The sequence below is a fragment of the Heterocephalus glaber genome, unplaced genomic scaffold (assembly GCF_053883595.1).
Source record: "Heterocephalus glaber isolate CG9 unplaced genomic scaffold, H.glaber_assembly_v1.0 deba00001504, whole genome shotgun sequence".
NCBI lineage: Eukaryota > Metazoa > Chordata > Mammalia > Rodentia > Bathyergidae > Heterocephalus > Heterocephalus glaber.
In genome coordinates, this window is record NW_028258324.1 from 14,653,244 (window position 1) to 14,670,695 (window position 17,452).

At 44.9% G+C, this 17,452-nt stretch overlaps 1 protein-coding gene across 6 annotated transcripts in view; it reads left to right on the forward strand.

Annotated features, from left to right (window-relative positions):
• Nucleotides 1–1,807: 1,807 nt before the first annotated feature.
• The window catches only part of Mras (muscle RAS oncogene homolog), a 59,257-nt gene continuing 43,612 nt past the window's right edge, over nt 1,808–17,452 (forward strand). For 2 of the 6 annotated variants that reach the window (XM_087186220.1, XM_004834312.4), the window contains exon 1: nt 2,700–3,008. The gene's annotated coding sequence lies outside the window, so the exon portion shown is untranslated. Of the gene's footprint in view, nt 2,379–2,579; nt 3,009–17,452 lie in introns of those variants that run through there. The other 4 variants (XM_004834314.4, XM_087186219.1, XM_004834313.4 and 1 more) reach the window with 4 other exon arrangements.

Genomic DNA, 17,452 nt, shown 5'->3' on the forward strand with positions numbered 1-17,452 from the left:
CCTTGGGGCAGAGAAGCAAGGATAGGACACTGCAGTGCATAAAACACATTTGTTTTGTCATTAATTGGGGAGGTCCTCCTAAGAAGCCCAGCAGTTCTGACTTTTGCCCTATCCAGGAATTGGCTCCTGGCCCAGTGGCTGCCCTTGGCCCTTGGGGCATGTAAACTAAGCCTGATCCCTGCCTGGGTTCTGAGCCAGGAGTCTGACCTCCTACCATGCCTCATATACATCGGATCAACCATGAAGATCTGCTGGAATTTTTGGAAAGACTTCAGCTCAATCAGGCTTCAACATAGAAGGTACTATTTGTCCTTAGAGTCCAGGGTTAGCCATCCATTCCCACTGCCTTCTTCTCTCCACCCTGGGCCAAGTACCCTTCCTCTGAGCTCCCATGGTCCCCTGCACTTTTCTTGGCTGCCACTCACTTTCCTGGGAGGTTGTTCTCTAAACCAATGCAGGCACTCAGAGGATGCTTTGGCAGTGTTTACTGAGTGAATGAACTCTCAAATCCAGGCCTTGCTTTTATCCTGTCTCCCTGTCTCCAAAGCCCCTGTTTGCCAGCAATTGAGCCACAGCTTTACTTCTGAAGAGCAGAGGAGGCAGCCTGTTGGAGAATCCCAGGTACCTGGGTATGACCATCAGCTGTGTAAACTCCATTTTTGAGAAGACATCTTATTAGAGATTTGTATATGGAAGCAATATCCATATACCTTTTGACTGTCGTGTAGATGATGTCTCAGCCCTGCTGAGGGCACCAGGCTATGGTCCCTGTCAGGGCCGAGGAGGCGATAACTCTTGATAGAAGAAGCCAGTGAAGGGTTGACAGACAGACAAACAATGCCTTATATGTACCTTCCTCATGGCCTGCTGTAAATGGAAAGGGGAGCAAAAGGCAGGTTCCAGGCCAAGACTTGGTCGTGAACTTGTTTCCTCAAGCTCCCTTCCCAGACACTTCTTTTACTCCCTACTGGCAAGGTGGGATGTTTTCAGTGGCATCCAATCTGGTTTTCTGGGGTCCACTTGGCCTTGAGAGGAGCAGATGGGATTGGAGACATGGGGGGCACAGCAGCTCTCACTGAATGGCTGCATCTGTGGCTGGGATGCCAGTGGCAGCCTCACCATGGGCTGCAGGACTCAGAGTAGTGAGGTCCCCTCAGGTCTGGAGTGGAAGGAGAAGTTCTCAAAATGGGAAGAGAATAGGTTCCCTAGGTGTATAGCTGGTTCCAAGCCATCAAGGCACACACAAGGCGCGCGCGCACACACACACGTGCACACACACAAAAGTCCTCACAAATGACAATGATAATCAAATCCTCAAGATGCCACTTCACCCTCACCAGGATGGTGCTAATAAAAAAAAAGACACACAATAACAAGTGTTGGGGAGGATATGGAGACTGTGGATCCCTCAAACATTGTTGGTGGGAATGTAGAAGGGTGCAGCTGCTTTGAAAAACAAATTGTTTTTCCAAAAGGAACTACCCACATGACCCAGCAATTCCACTTTGAGATATTGTCTAAGAGAAATGAAAACTTATGTTCATACAAAGATTTGTATAGGAATGTTCACAGCAGTTTTATTCACAATAATTTGCAAAGCAGAAACCTAAATATTCATCAGCTAATCAATGTATAAACAAAATGCTTTATGTATGTACAATAGAATATTATTCAGCCATGAAATGGACTAAGTACAGTTGCATGCAAGAAAACGCATATAGACCATGAAAACATTGTGCTTACAGAAAGAAGCTAGATATAAAAGACCACATGTTGTATGGTTCCATTTATAGAAATGTCCTGAATAGGCAAATCCATGGAGACTGCAAAGTAGATTAGTGGTTTCCAAGGCTGAGTCGAGGGGAGAATGAGTGACTACCACATTGGAGGGGTGATTAAAATGTTCTGGTGGTAGGTCGTAGTGATGGCTGTACAATTTCATGAATATGCTTCAAACCATCAAATCGCGCACTTTGAAAGGTGGAATTTTATGGTATGTGAATTATATCTCAATTTTTTTAAATGCGAAGAAAATGACATGAATGGAGAGGAGTTAGCAGAACTGAAACAATGAAATGGCGCGCAAGTGTTGTGTGTTCCCTTCGCACCCAACCAAATGAACTTTGGGCCCCGCCCCAGTGCACCCGGAGGGTCTGAGAGGAAAAGGACGCTGGCAACAGGACCTAGAAAAAAGAAGTCTCAGGATTCCAAGGGGACGCGGGTCCAGTGGGAGCCAGGATCGCCTAGGACGCCTAGGACTGAGGCGGCGTTCACAGACTCAGAAGTTGCCCAGGCCACAGCAAAGATTTAAAGGTTGCAGCACTGAAGCTTTTTAAAGAGGACGGAGGGAATTCCCACCCTGCATCCTCCTTAAAGCCGTAAGTGCGCGGGCCCAAGGGGGGGTGCAGAGGAGTGGGCCAGGCCTGTGGCCGGCCTGCGCGCCCTGGCCGCCTGGGGACCCGGCACGCGTGGGCCCGAGGTCTCGCGGCGCGCATCCCTGGGCTCGGGGCTGAGCTCCAGCCGCGCGCCGTGGCGCTCTATTTTTAGCAAGCGCTGTTGCAATATAAGGAATGCGCGGCGCGCCGGGTGCTCGGGACGCGCGGGTTGCGCGGTCGCTTTAAGGCGGCGCGGGGCGGGGAGCGGTGGGCGGGTGGGTGGCGTGGAGCAGCCCGTCCGGCAGACGCCGGGCCCGCGGGCGCAGAGGAGGCGGCCTGAGGGCAGGAGCCGAGCCGGGACCGGAGCGCGCAGTGAGTGCTCGGGCAGCCTCCAAGTGGGGAAAGCCGGGCCGCGCCGTCCCCAGCCCGGCGAGGCTTTGTTCGGGGCGGGAGGTGTGGCCGCCCCCGGGCTCCTCTGCCTCGCTCTCCCCTCGCGGGCTGCGAGCCGGGACGTCTATGCGTGGTCCTTTGCCCCCATCACGAGCTTCAGGCGTGGTGGTGTGCGATCGAGAAATCAGCCGCGGCCGAGACCCCGCTGAGGAGGGCCGGCTTGCCACCCGAGACCCTATCATGGTAATCACTCTGGGGTTCCGTGGTTGCCCCGAGAGGAGCCGGCCGGGAGGTGGGAGTTGGGCAGCGGGACTCGGGGCGGGAGGAGAGATCTTTCTCCCCCTTTAAAATGGCGTTAAGGAGGGCAGGGATCCGCGGGGGTTGGGAGTGTGGGTGGGGTGTCATTCATCTGAATAATAAAAACCAGCCTCCTTTACAAACCACTCTTCACTGAGGCCCTCCCCGGGGTTTGGGGAGCTGGGGCTCTGGTCACAACTGGGGCCTGGACTCATACATTGAACTGAAGGGGCGGGTGCCCATCATGTGTGACAAAGTGCCAGCTCCTGCCCCCCCCCCCCCCGCCCCGGGAAAGGCGACAAGGGAGCGTGGTCAGTGGTGGGATCTGGGAAGCCCAGGGGTGCTGGGTGTACTCAGGGGCCAGTCCTCTAGTGAGGGAGGTCAGGGAAAGCCTTCTAGGACTGGTGATGCCGTGCTGTAGCGTGGGCCCTTGTTTACCCAGTTAGACCCTAGATAGACCTGAGGTGGGTGCTGGCCTGGGGCAAGGTGCAGACTGGAGAGGGTGACGAAGACCACTTCCTGGGGTTTTGAGATTGCCCCTCCTCCCACACAGGCCCCTACAGTGGTTTTTGTTTCTCCAGGACTCACACCCTGTCCTGAACCAGGTAGAATGACTGATGAGACTTCACATTGTGGCCTCCACAGAGGTTTGCCGGGCAGCAGGAGTAAGCAGATCAGACTTAAAAGCCTGGAGGCCTCACTGCCATAACAGCAAGGCTCACAAGGACCAGGCATTTGATGTGGCTTGCTCATAATTTGACAGGACACCTCCTGAAAGGTTTTATCCCTGTGTACAGTTGGGGGAACTGGGGCTAGAAAGGGTCAGCAACTTGTCTGCGATAGTATCCAGAGTCCGTGCTTTGGGCCATGTGTCTCTTCTGGCCGGTGATTCGAGGGTCTGGTGGTGCTGGGCTCTGGGGCAGCCTGTGTCATGTGCTGATAATTTAGCATTCTCTGCTGACATGCGTGGTGGGTTGAAGTGCAAGGTGGTGGCTGTGTGTATTGTTAATAACTGACATGTGTCAAGGCTTAGCAGTGAATAAAGCACTTTAACAGAGACAGTTCTTAGAGTTTGTCCTGCGTCTTTTTCCAGAGAAGAAACTTGAGCTGCTAACATTTTTTTGAACCTCATAATTTCCTGTAAATTGTTTGCTCACTGGGACTGAAAATGTTTTGAGACATAGTTTTCACCCTTGGGTCTGTTCATACTGCCCAGCAGCTGGGTAGCATCTCTGTCAGTGGTTTATGGTCTAGTTGGCCTTTCTTTGCCAGGGTGGGAGACTTTGATACTCTGGAATTTTCAGTGTTGACAGCCTGTGTGAGGGAGAAATGGTGAGCAAGCGCAGTGCTCTGGTGTTAACTGAAGCTCCCATAGGTCACCTTGGTGTTTTCTTAGGAGGAAAGGGTGGTCAGCACCCACTGGGGAGGCAGATGATTATCTTCCATGGTTGTCAGCTTTGCTCCTGCATAAAACAGTTTCTATTTTATACATCTTATGCTTTCAGCTATGTGAGACACTTTTGTGACAGGTGTAACTTTTATTATTAGCTTTACCCATAGATATCTCACTTTCTTATAATGTGACAAGTCCATTATTGGTTCCTGAGCACTAGTGACTGCCTGGAACCAAGAAGGACTGCTAGGCTGTAATACATTGAGTTCCTGAGGTGACTGGTCAGAACCACATGTTGACCAGCCTTCAGGGTCTAGTGAGTTCTCAGGGAAATGTGGCCTTCAGTGTTTGTTTTACATCTGGTGTAGTCATTGCAATCTGTTCTACCAGTGAGCTGCCCCAGCGTGTGCCTCCCTGACAGTGATTGAAAACATACCTGCTCATGAGCAATGTAGAGTTTGTTCAAACTATATTCATATGACTAAGTGGGAGCAGGTTTTTATCCAAAGCTGGAATGTTCCCAGGTGTCCAGAGGGTGTACATTCAGTTCCAGAGGCTCTGTTAACTGCCCAGCCCATGCAGGCATGAGCCAGCTGTGAGGTTTTTGCACCTTTGTCTGAGATCAGGAAAAAGAACGGGCTGGGTGAGCTCCCTGTGATCTAGGTCATCTGGCAAGAACTCATGGTCTGGGGACGAAGGTGAGAATTCAGCTTTGGGAGGAATTTGTTGGTGAACTCGGAGGCCCTGTCCTCATAGTCTTAGATAATGCCTCTGGGCCCTGTAGTGCTGAGTCAAAGGGGATGCTTTGGGGTGCAGGTAATAAAACTTGAATACAATAGATTAAGCAGTGGGTCAGAGCTCTCAGATTTCCTCTCAGTTCTTTTGAAGTCATTGTAAACTTCCATTGAGTTCTTGCATGGGACAAGTAAGCAAGAAAGTTGAGGGCCTGGAGCTCAGAATTAAGATTTTTATGTTCTGGACTTGGCCTTTTTAATATGGCAGTGAGAAACCCAGAAAAATTGTTTGATGTGCAAAGTTGGGCATGTAATTCAAGAGAATTTAGGGATTTCTGAAGATGAGCCCCAGATTTCAGGTTGACCATCCCTGGTCTAAAGCCACATTGCTTCACTGATGTTTATTGAGGACCTGCTCAGTGGCCCTGTTGTCCCAGCCAGGCCAGTATGCATGAAACAGTGAAGGTAGGTGTCAGGAGTGCACAGGGTTACCATTGCAGACAACTGGTAGCCCTTCTTGTTAGGCTATGACAAAGAAGGCAGTGCTGCCACCAACTCATACTTCAGATGGTTGAGCTGATGTGTTGAGGCTGATGAAGGCCATGTGTGCTCCTTGGCAGCTGCTGCCATGTAATCCATGGTCCCCATCTCTTGTGCAGCAGCATTTCTGCTGCATGTGATGGTCCCACCTATTTCCAGAGACGCTCTCCCCCAGCCCTCTTCGGCCAGGTTTCCACCTCTGGGGCTTTTCGCTGGCCAGTGTGATCCAAGAGGGCTTTCTGGCCAGAGCTTTCCCTCTCATGGGAGCCATCAAGCAAACATGTCCCTATCATTGTCCTTTAGTATTCCTGACAGCTTCAGTAGATGGTGCCTCCTGATGGCCAGATGGCCAAATGACAGTGTAGGTCATCACCAGTTGCTGAGGTGACATTCTGGGTCCCAGAAGGGCATATTGTCTGTCTAGAGAGCCTGATTTCCATACGGGTTGTTCTTGCTAGTGAGATTGGGAGAACACTAAGAATGGAGTTGGCTGTGCAGCATGTGGTAGTGGAGCAGAGGGCAGGATGAAGAATTGGGGCGCTGAGCTTCAGTCCCAGCCTTCTGTGACTATCTATAGGGCTTGGGTGGGCCTGTGCTGCTTGGGCTGGGCTCCATCTGTGACTTTTCTGTTCTTCCCTCAGGGTTGTCATGGGGATTAGATGAAATACACAGATGAAATATGCTGGGAGACCAAAAAGGACCACGAGAATGAAGAATATTATCATTACTCAAGCAACCTCAAATAACAGATTGCTCCCCACTGCAGAGACTTAATGCACCCCTTAAGCGCATTAAATCTCAGTTCACACACAGATAGCATCTTCCAGATTAATAATTATATACTTGTTTATCTGTGTTATTGAAAAAAAATACAGGCATCACATCATATCTGCTTTCTAAATGGGGTCTTTTGCCTAGATTAAGGCCAAATAAAATTTTAAGTTAAAAGTATGCTTCTTTTAGGGCCAGGAATTTAGCTCAGTGGTACCACCGCCTGCTCCACAAGTGCAAGGACCTGAATTCGATCCCCACTACCAAAAAAAAGTATGCTTCTTTTTAAATATGGTGATTTTAATGTACAGATTAAACTAATAACAGTATAGCAGTAGACAAATATAGCCAAAATGGGAAAGTGATTCTCTCAGTAAAGGCTGGGAAACTCTTAATGGGGGAGGCCCTCCTGTGACAGCTCATAGGGGTGGGCTGTGGCTTTAGCTGAACCCTTCTAGAGACAGAATTCTTAGTGTCCTTCACCAGTCAACTCCTTTAGGGGAGTCTCATCCTTACAAAGTTCTTTCCTTTCTCCTCTTAACCTCTCCCATACCAACCTTTGAAGATCTTACTTTTCTCCAGCTGCTCCTCACATGGCATGGTTTAAAGATAGCCTCCCAATATGACCATTTTTCCATCCATCCATCTATCCATCCATTGATCCATCCATCCATCCATCCTCTCATATATCTTTCCTTCAACAAAGACTTGTGGGCTTGCCCCATATTATATATGCTTTATATTCATCTCTAAGGCTCATAGTAATTTTTCTGGATGCTGTTATCCTTTTATGGATGTAGAAACTGATGTTGGGGGAGGTTAAGCAGGTCCCCAAAATCATCACTTGAGAGAAGCAGAGGCAAGAATGATTCTGATTGAGTTCTCTGTGAAGCACATGATCCTTCTGATACACCTGTTCTTCCCAGAACTGGAGGACCAAAATGACACTGGCTCTCCTTTGTAGGTCATGGTAGAGCAGGATTTAAAAATGAATCCCCATCCTTTGACCTGGCTGCTTTGAGCTCATTTTCAGCCTTGCCCTGAGTTTCCATACATTGGCTTTCTCTTTTGGCTTCATGTCCCCAGCTAATCCACTGAAAATGCCAACTGGGCTTCTGTCAAGGATGCTGATAGAAGCTCTGTTTGCTGCTTCAGATCACACTGGGAAAAGGTCCAGTTTGCATTTTTGGCTTTGACCTTTTTCAGAGATGTTCATCCACTCTCATCAACACCGGCCTTCACCATTGTGAGTTGCAGAGCATGGTTTAATCACAGCTGCTCCAACTGAACTGGAATTTAAATGAAAAGTGGAAGGTGTACTTAAAAAAGGCAAAGAAGGCACGATTCTCTTTTTATATCTAGGTGACTTGTCAGTTGGCATATCTTAAATGTCTTTTTAAATGTATTTTAAAAATACTTTTTGTATTCTAAAGTATAAAACCACCTTGAAGGAAAGAGACTAAGTCTAATAGGACACTTTCTAACCTTCCTAATCTTCAATGACCCTTTTCCTATAGAACAGGCCTCAGGTCAGCAGTAACAGGTCCTCCTCTCTGCCAAGCAGGAGCAGCTGGGGCAGCCAGCTCTCCAGTTGCAGAGAGTAGAAGCTGCCTGTGACAATAGGAGGCAGTTTTCGCCCAACTGTTTGCAGTCTCTTTTTCTACCCAGTGATTGACTCCCAGGAACCTGGTGAGATTCTGTTTGCATGTATCTTGGGCTTGAGTTAAAACAGTGAGCAAAGCACTGCTTTTTAAAAGCTGTACATCAAAGATTCACATAGTTCTGGGAATGCTTTCCCTACTAGGCAGATCCTTTTTTTCTGTGAGTCATGATTAGGGGCCAAGATTTGAACTAATTTCATAATACACCTTGGGGACCTGAAGCAGTCCCTAAGTCCTCTTTATTAAGGATGAGGTGAAATGTTTTCTGTCCCTGAGCTGCCAACAAGGAATCACACTGCCCAGTTATTTTCTCTCTGATGGAGATTCAAAAGTCAGCAAAGACTGGGAGCTGACCACAGAAGGGCCTGTTCCACTCACCCTTTAGGAGTTATGATATGGGGACAGGCATTGCCTCTTCCCTAGAGTATTATTTTCATCTCAAAAAGCAAAATTAATTTTAATTCAGTGTTATTCTCCTTTTATTCTTTAGCATTTCAAAGACCTCCCTTTCTACATAACCCACAAATTCACCTCTTTGTATTTTAACTCCACTGGAAATGGAGGCCCAAAGAAGGGCAAACGCATCTTTCTCAGCCAGTACCATTCTCTCAGGAGTCAGTCCCAAAGCCCAAAATAGCCTCTCTCATGTTCTTCTTTCAATGGCTGTTTTGAATGCCTCCTCATAGGAGCTGAGGGAAGAAGGGCAGAGACGCTGTCCCAAAGCCTTGGGGGCATATATGAAAAGCCTGTGTGAGACACTTCTCCTTCGCCCTCTCTTCACGCCCACATTCCTCAGGTTGAGGTTCCTTGGCTTCAAGCTCCTCTTCACACCCAAGCCTTTTCCCTTCAGAGGAAGTTGGCTGGAGGAAGTCTGGCAGGCAGAGGTCACGTGTTCCCAGGCAGCTCAGGCCTGCCAGCCTCATAGCCTTCCCTCCATCTCCACTTGCTGGCCGGGCCCCACCCACCCCCAGTGGACAGTGGCCTGAGTCTACTTATCTGGAACTGGGTGGGTGTTTCCTGCATGGTTGAGATTTTAGGGAGGAAATCAAAATACAGAAACAAAGCCATTGTTTTATTTCTGGATTCCAACTGGGGATGGCTGGAGGGATGGAAAGTGGCAGCAGGAGCTGGTCATTTGGCACTTCAACAAAATAACCATTCTAATGGAGCATTTCACAGGGGCTTTTCTATTTAGGGTTGGTGCGGATGAATAGGAAAGATAGGCGGAGGGCTAGGAGAGGATCTGTGTATGGAAACAGGGGTGGCCATTGCCCCAAGCAGGGTCTCTGGCAGCACTTGCTGTTCAGGCAGAGGTCTGGGGCCACCCAGCTGGACTCCAAAGTTGGCAGCCTAGAGAGCATTAGGGACTCTTAGTCCTCCCTTCCTAGGGGAGCCCTGCCCCAGTTTCTGCTCCACTGTATGTTGTCTGTGTGACTTTAAGTGATCCCCCCACCTCTGTGAGCCTCCTTTTCCATTTGCATAAACGGAGACATCCCAGCTCCCCCTTTTCCTCCTTTCTTCTCTGGTACAGTTCTGCTGGCTCTGGCCCTCATCCCACATATATGGAAGTGGTAGGTGCACTCCCTAGTTTCCTAATTCTTCCCAAAGGATTCTTTCCTAGTAGAAGTTTCTGGGGATATAATTAATTTTTTTAATTGCCCAAGCAGTATTTCTTCCCCTTTAGCAGTATTTTTGAGGACCATGAGGGCTCACTGTGTCACATGTGTGTGTACAGTAGGCTCAGCCTCATCATTCCCTAAGCCCACCAAGCTACTGTTGTTGTAAATAACAGGCTTTCACCAAGGGCCTAGAAGAAAGGGAGTTCCTACAGCTAAGAACAGGGAAGAAGTTAACAGTGAGTGTCAGAGATCCTCCCTTTGCTTGGTCGCACCCCTGGTGAATTGTTGCCTGGAATCTCTCTTCTCAAAGCTAGTTTACTGCCATTTCCCAGGGACCTGCTTTCCTGGACTCTTTTCCCTAGACCTTTAAAAAACTCCAAATTTCATTACTTTGGGATTGTAGAGCAGTGATGACATGTGTCTTAGACTAAGCTGTGGATGACCCGTTTATATCTGTAAAGGGCCATTTAAGTGCTTGTCTAACTAAGAACTATGCATCCTAGGCTTATAGTTAGAACCTGCAGAAGCTGTGGGACTATTATTGTCATTACTACTAACCAGGTAAAATTCTTTTTTTTTTTTCTTAAATTCTTTTATTGGTACATTTTAGGTATGCAATACATTTACATTTATCTTTGGGTGCTTGTACCTGTACATGATGTATCTTGGTTCTCATTTTTTCCCCATTACCTGTGTGCCCTTCACCCCTAAACCCTTCCCTATTTACATACTTCGTTTCCATTTCTTTTTTCTTTTCTCATAATTTTTCCCTTCCATTCTTTCCTTTCCCCATCTCTTCCCATCACCCCTAGCCTTTTGGACCTTTTCCTATTTCAAAGTGTCAATTATTAGTTGTTAATCCTTTTAATCCTTATTTACACTCTCAGTTTCTCACACTAGAGAAACTATTTGGTATTTACACGTGTGTGTCCTATTTATTTCACTTAAGAGTATGGCCTCAATGTGCATCCATTTAGCTATAAATGTCTCTAGTTTTTCATTCTTTATGACTGAGTAGTACTCCATTTTATAAAAAAAACCCACATCTTCTTTATCCAGTTTCCAGTCAATGGGCACTTGGGCTGTTTACAAGCTTTATCTATTACGAACTGTGCCACTATAAACATAGGTGCACATATATTGCTGTGGTATGATTCTTTTAATTCTTTTGGGAAGATACCCAGCAGGGGAATAGCTGGGTCAAATGAGACCTGTAGTCCTAGTTCTTTGAGGTATCTCCATACCAATTTCCACAGTGGTTGCACCAGTCAACATTCCCACCAACAATGGAGAAGGGTTCCTTTCTCCCCACCTCCCCGCCAGCATTTGTTATTGGTTGATTTCTTGATAGCAGCCATTCTTTGTGGGGTGAGGTGGAATCTGTGTTGTTTTCATCTGCATCTCTCGAATGACCAGTGATGTTGAACATTTTTTCATATGTTTATTTGCTGCTTTTACTTCTTTGTCTGAGAAATGTCTGTTCATTTCAGATGCCCATTTTTGAATTGGGTCTTTGAATTTGAGGGGTCTGATTTTTTTCAGTTCTTTATATATTCTCTGTAGTAGCCCTCTGTCTGAGTTACAGCTGCTAAAAATTTCTTCCCACATTGTAGGTTGTCTCTTAGCTCTGTTGGTGGTTTCTCTTGCAGTGCAGAAGCTTTTTAATTTGATGAGATCCCAGTTGTTGATTCTTTGTGCTAGCTCCCATGCTACTGAAGATTTGTTCATAAAGTCTTTTCCTATGCCAGTGTCTTCAAGAGTTCTACCTAACTTATCTTCCAGGAAGTTTAGTGTTTCTGTCTTAATATTTAGATCTTTAATTCACTTCGATCTTAGTTTAGTGCACGGTGATAGGTATGGGTCTAGTTTTAAGCTTCGGCAGGTTGAAATCCAGTTTTTCCAACACCATTTATTAAATAGGCTGTCTTTCCTCCAATGAGGGTGGTTGGCTCCTTTGTCAAAGATGAGGTGGCTGAGTATGTCGGAAGTTGTTTTTGCATCTTCTAATCTATTCCACTGATCCTCGGGTCTGTTTCTTTGCCAGTACCATGCTGTTTTTATCACAGTAGCTTTGTAGTATAGTTTCAAGTTGGGTATTGTGATACCCCCAGCCATGTCTCTGTTGCCTGGAATTGCTTTTGCTATTCTAGGTCTCTTCTGGTTCCAAATGAATTTTTGGATTGTTTTCTCTAGCTCTGTGAAGTATATTGTTGGAATTTCAATCCACATTGCATTACATCTATATAGCAGTTTTGGAAGTATGGCCGTTTTTACTATATTGATTCTTCCTACCCAGGAACAAGGCATGTCTTTCCATTTTCTTATATCCTCCTTGATCTCCGTTTTCAGGGTGCTGTAGTTTTCAGCGTAGAGGTCTTTTGCTTCCTTTGTTAGATTGATTCCTAGATATTTCATTTTTTTGGATGCTATTATAAAAGAAATTGTTTCCCTAATTTCTCTCTCAGTGAGTCTGCTATTTGTGTATAAGAAGGCTATTGTTCTTTTAGTGTTGACCTTATATCCAGCTACTCTACTGAATCTGTCAATTATGTCTAGAAACCTTTGGTAGAGTTTTTTTGGTCTTCTATGTAAAGTATCATATCATCAGCAAATAATGATAGTTTAACTTCTTCCTTTCCTATCTTTATTCCTTTTATTTCTTTCTCTTTTCTAATTGCTGTGGCTAATGTTTCCAGAACTATATTGAACAGGAGTGGTGACAGTGGGCATCCTTGTCTTGTTCCTGATTTTAGCATGAAAGTTTTCAGTTTTTGACCATTTAGTATGATGTTGGCTGTTGGTTTTTCATAGATAGCCTTAATCAGGTTGAGATAAAGACCATCTATTCCAATTTTCTGTAGGGTTTTTATCATGAATGGGTGTTGTATTTTGTGGAATGCCTTTTCTGCATCTATTGAGATGATCATATGGTTTTTATCCTTGACTCTGTTATTATAGTGTATTACATTTATTGATTTACGTATGTTGAACCATCCTTGCATCCCTGGGATAAATCCGACTTGGTCAGGGAGTATAATCTTCTTGATGACCCTCTGTATTCTGTTTGCCAGTATCTTGTTGAGGTTTTTTGCATCTATGTTCATTAGGGAGATTGGCCTGTAGTTCTCTTTTTGGGTTTTTCTCTTTCCCTGGTTTTGGAATCAAAGTAACGCTTACTTCCAGGAATGAATTTGGAAGCCTTGTTTCCCTTTCAATTTCTTTGATGAGTTTAAAGAGTAATGGCATTAGTGCTTCTTTAAATGTCTTGTAGAATTCAGCAGTGAAGCCATCAGGACCTGGGCTTTTCTTTGTTGGTAAATTTTTTATTACATTTTTAGTTTCACTTATTGTAATTGAGGTGTTTAGAATTTCTATATCTTCTTCATTTAACTTTGGTAATTCATATGTATCTAGGAATCTGTTCATTTCTTCTGTGTTTTCCGTTTTATTAGAGTACAGGTTCTCAAAGTAGGTATTGATGATCCTCTGGATTTCTGCTGGGTCTGTTGTGACTTCCCTTTTTTCGTTCTTAATTGCATGGATTTGAGTCTTTTCTTTCCTTTTTTTGATAAGGTTGGCTAAAGGTTTATTGATTTTATTTCAAAAAACCAACTTGATTCATTAATTTTTTGTATCATTCTCTTAGTCTCTATTGCATTGTTTCTGCTCTGATCTTTATAATTTCCTGTCCTGTGTGGGCTTTGGGTTTGTTATTCTCTTCTTTTTCTAGGAGTTTGAGGTTCTGCATTAGGTTATTTATTTGAGTTCTCTCTGTTTTCCTAATATGGGCATTCACTGCTATGAATTTCCTGTGTAGAACTGCTTTCATTGTGTCCCATAGATTCCTAAATGTTGTACTGGCATCATCATTTACTTGTAGAAACTGTCTAATTTCTTCTTTAATTTCCTCTGTCACCCATTGGTTTTTCAGTAATACCCATTGGAGGGTGTTACTCAATTTCCAGGTGTTTGTGGGAGTTTTGCAGTTTCTCATGTTATTGATCTCCAATTTTATTGCACTGTGGTCTGATAATATGCAGGGGGTAATTTCAATTCTTTTACATTGATTTAGACATGTTTTGTGAGCTAGCATATGGTCTATTTTGGAGAATGACCCATGTGCAGCTGAAAAGAATGTGTATTCTGATTTTGTGGGGTGGAACACTCTGTAAATATCTATTAAGTCCATTTGTTCAATAGCTTGGCTCAGTTCTAGAATTTCGTTGTTAATTTTTTGTCTAGATGATCTGTCTATTTGTGATAGTGGGGTATTGAGGTCCCCCACTACAACTGTATTACTGCTTATTTGGTTTTTCATGTCCATTAATATTTGTTTTGTATAGTTGGAGGCATTCGTATTTTGGTGCATATATATTTAGGATTGTCATCTCTTCCTCTTGGAGTGTTCCCTTCTCAAGGATGTAATGACCATCTTTGTCTCTCTTAATTAGTTTTGGTTTGAAATCTACTTTGTCTGCAAATAAGATTGCTACCCCTGCTTTTTTCTGGGTTCCTGTGGCATGGAGAACTGTTTTCCATCCTTTTACTTTCAGTCATGAATTTCTTTTTGAGTTAGGTGTGTTTCTTGTATACAGCATATTGCTGGATTTTGCTTCTTAATCCATTCTGTCAGTCTACTTCTTTTGATTGGTGAATTGAGGCCATTAACATTGATAGTTGTAATTGGTAGATATTGACTCATCCTTGTCATGATGTTTTACTGTTGTTGGCTCTTATTTCTTTTTCCCCCTTTCCCTTTAGTTTCTTACATTGTCTGGTGGCTTCCCTCTGTTGAGCCTCTGGAGTTGTGACCTTCTTTGCCTTTTTCTAGGATATTGCTTAGAATTGTTTGGAGTGCTGGTTTGGTGTTCATGAAATTTCTCAGGTGTTCTTTGTCATGGAAGTATCTAATTTCCCCATCAATTTTTAAAGATAATTTTGCAGGATACAACAGTCTAGGTTGGAAGTTATTTTCTTTTAGGGCTTGAAATACTTCACTCCAGGCTCTCCTTGATTTGAGGGTTTGTGTTGAGAAGTCTGCCGTGATTCTGATGGGCTTTCCTTTATAGGTGATTTGTTTCTTTTCTCTAACTGCCTGTAGGATTTTGTTCTTAAGTTGGGTTTCTGGGATCTTGACTATTATATTTCTAGGTGTAGATTTTTTTTGATCATGGCTGGGTGGAGTTCTATATGCTTCGCTTATCTGTATGTCCAATTCTCCTCCTCTGGGAAGTTTTCTACTATTACTTCTGTGAACAGTTTTTTTATGTCAGTTGTACTTTCTCCTGTTTTTTCATGGACTCCTATGAGTCTTATGTTATTCTTCTTTGCATCATCTAGCAGCTGTTGAATTGATTTCTCATGGTCCCTTACTATTTTTAAGAAATCTCTGTTTTCATGGTCCTTCAACACAATTCTGTCTTCTATATCTGATATTCTATTTTCAGATTCTCTTAATCTGCTCTGCATGCTTTCAGTGGAGTTTTTGATCTCCTGAATATCTGTTTGAATCTGTTTCATGGATTCCATTTCTTTCTTATGTTGGGCCATTGTGGTTTCCATTTCTTTCTTTGGCTGCGCATTCCTGGCTTCCATCATGTTTCTGAGCTCATCTATTTTTTTTATCTGTTTCTGTTCTAGAGCCTGTAATCATGTCTTTCACTCTGCTCACCATCTCTGTAGTTACCTGGGAGATTATTTCTGCTTTGAATTTTTGTAGAGCCTCATTCATGTTACTTCCTGTGCTATCAGTTCAGGGTGTCCAAGTGGTTGATTATCAGACTTTTGCACCTCATTTCCCCCAGAAATTGCCTTTTGTGGGGTGGAATTCTGGGTTTGTGACTTGCTTAAATGCCTTCTCATTTTTGTTTTTGGTACTGTCCCTGGTTTAGTTCCTGGGTTGATATTATGAAGTTGTTTATTGTAAGTATCTTTGTTGGTCTATTTAAAACCCTTATGGAATGATTGCTTCTCAGAGGTGTCTACCAGATATAGCTGGTCTTTAGGTTTTGAGTCTCTAATGACTCTGAGGCTATCTCATTTTCATTATACCAGAAAGGAAAACTGTTTAGATCAATCATGACATCTTAGCCCAAGTCATACAATCAGCAACACCATAGCATCAAATACCTCTTAAAGAATGACAATTTGTGGTAGTTATTAATCTATCACCTCTAAAAAATAAAGGGCCTCCTTCAAGGTGTGTCTCTGCTGTCACAATAGACAACGTGGGCAGCAGTGTGCAGTTATAAGTCAATGAGTCTCAGTAAGCTAGTCCCAGACCCATGAGATTCAGGCAGATTTCTGGTTGCAAGTCTGAAGTTGAGCTCCCTGTCCTCCTGCAGGGTTGCACTCTGCAAGTTTCTACTGCAGGTTTCAGCTGCTTTTCCCTTGAAGAAAGTCCAGTTTCCTATGGGAGCTGATAATCCCTCCAATTTACCAACCACAGTGGTCTGGTGTGCCTTTATTGCAGAGATTTCCTTCACTTTTCCAGTGGGCTTGTTTTCATCAGGGAGCCTGAGACAGGCACTCTCTCTGTCATTCATTTCTGGAGCTCAGGACAATGGCTTTTGTCCCCCTGTGCCTCTGCAGTGTGTAACCAAGTAGCTGCACAGCCAAAAGGCCAGAGACCGGGGGGGCAGGGGGGCGTGGGTATTGTTGGAGGCACCGGGGCTGGTGGGCCTGCCCGGGGTGGGGGTGGGGGTGGTCCTCCTCACCCTGTCCTGGTGGCTGATGGAAAGCTAGTGGAGCAAGCCGGAGCAAGCAGGTCCTGGTCAGCTTGCAACCACTTAGCCCCACTCCGCCCCTAACCAGCTAAAATTCTTAAGTCAGGACTTCAGTTCTCATGACCAGAGCAAACTCAGGTGTTGAGATTTTTGTGCATTCCCATTGGAACATTTTGCAGAGTAGCCATGAGAATTAGAGATGATGTAAGTAAACAAATATTTATTGAGTACCTTCTTTGTGCCAGGGATGTGCTGAGCAGTCTATAAGAAGACACATTACATCATAAACAACTAAGCATTAATTACCAGCTTACAAAGTGCTGTCCAGGCAAAAAGCTGGCTGCTTGTGGAGAACATAACAGTGATCTTACCTCAGCTGGGGGTACTGTGGAGGCCAGGAAAGTATATGTAAGGTGCTTAGCATGTGGTTAAGACTTAATAAACAGGCATTGTAATTATCAATCCTGGACACAGGACTTAGCCCAGTTCCACCTCTAGCTGGTTGCTGCTACCACCCACCAACAATAGTTTTGCATAAAGGTTTTTAATTTGCCTGAGATTATACAGCCTCAGAGGGGCAAACCTGTGATTGATGGTTTTTTAATGAAAGTGTTGTATGTAGAAAGCAGAGAGGTGGGAGGTTGCCTCCCACCCCCAGCCATTACTACCCTTTGGATGAGCCCTGCCCCTGGGAATGGAGCAGTCTGCCTGCTCTGCCCTGCTCTTTCTGTGCCATAGTGCCTGTCCTGGCCGAGCTGGTTAGGAGGACAGAAAAACACACAGCAGCCATTTAGAGCTGTGGAAAATGGCTTCCTGCCTTTCCAGCTGAGCGGGCTGGAATTTCTGGGTCTAGAAAGGTCCCCCGGAAGTCATCCCACCCTGCCTGCAGCCCTGGTTGGATGCCCAAGCCAGGCAGCCAGTCCTCCTCCTCCTGCGGCGCATTCCAC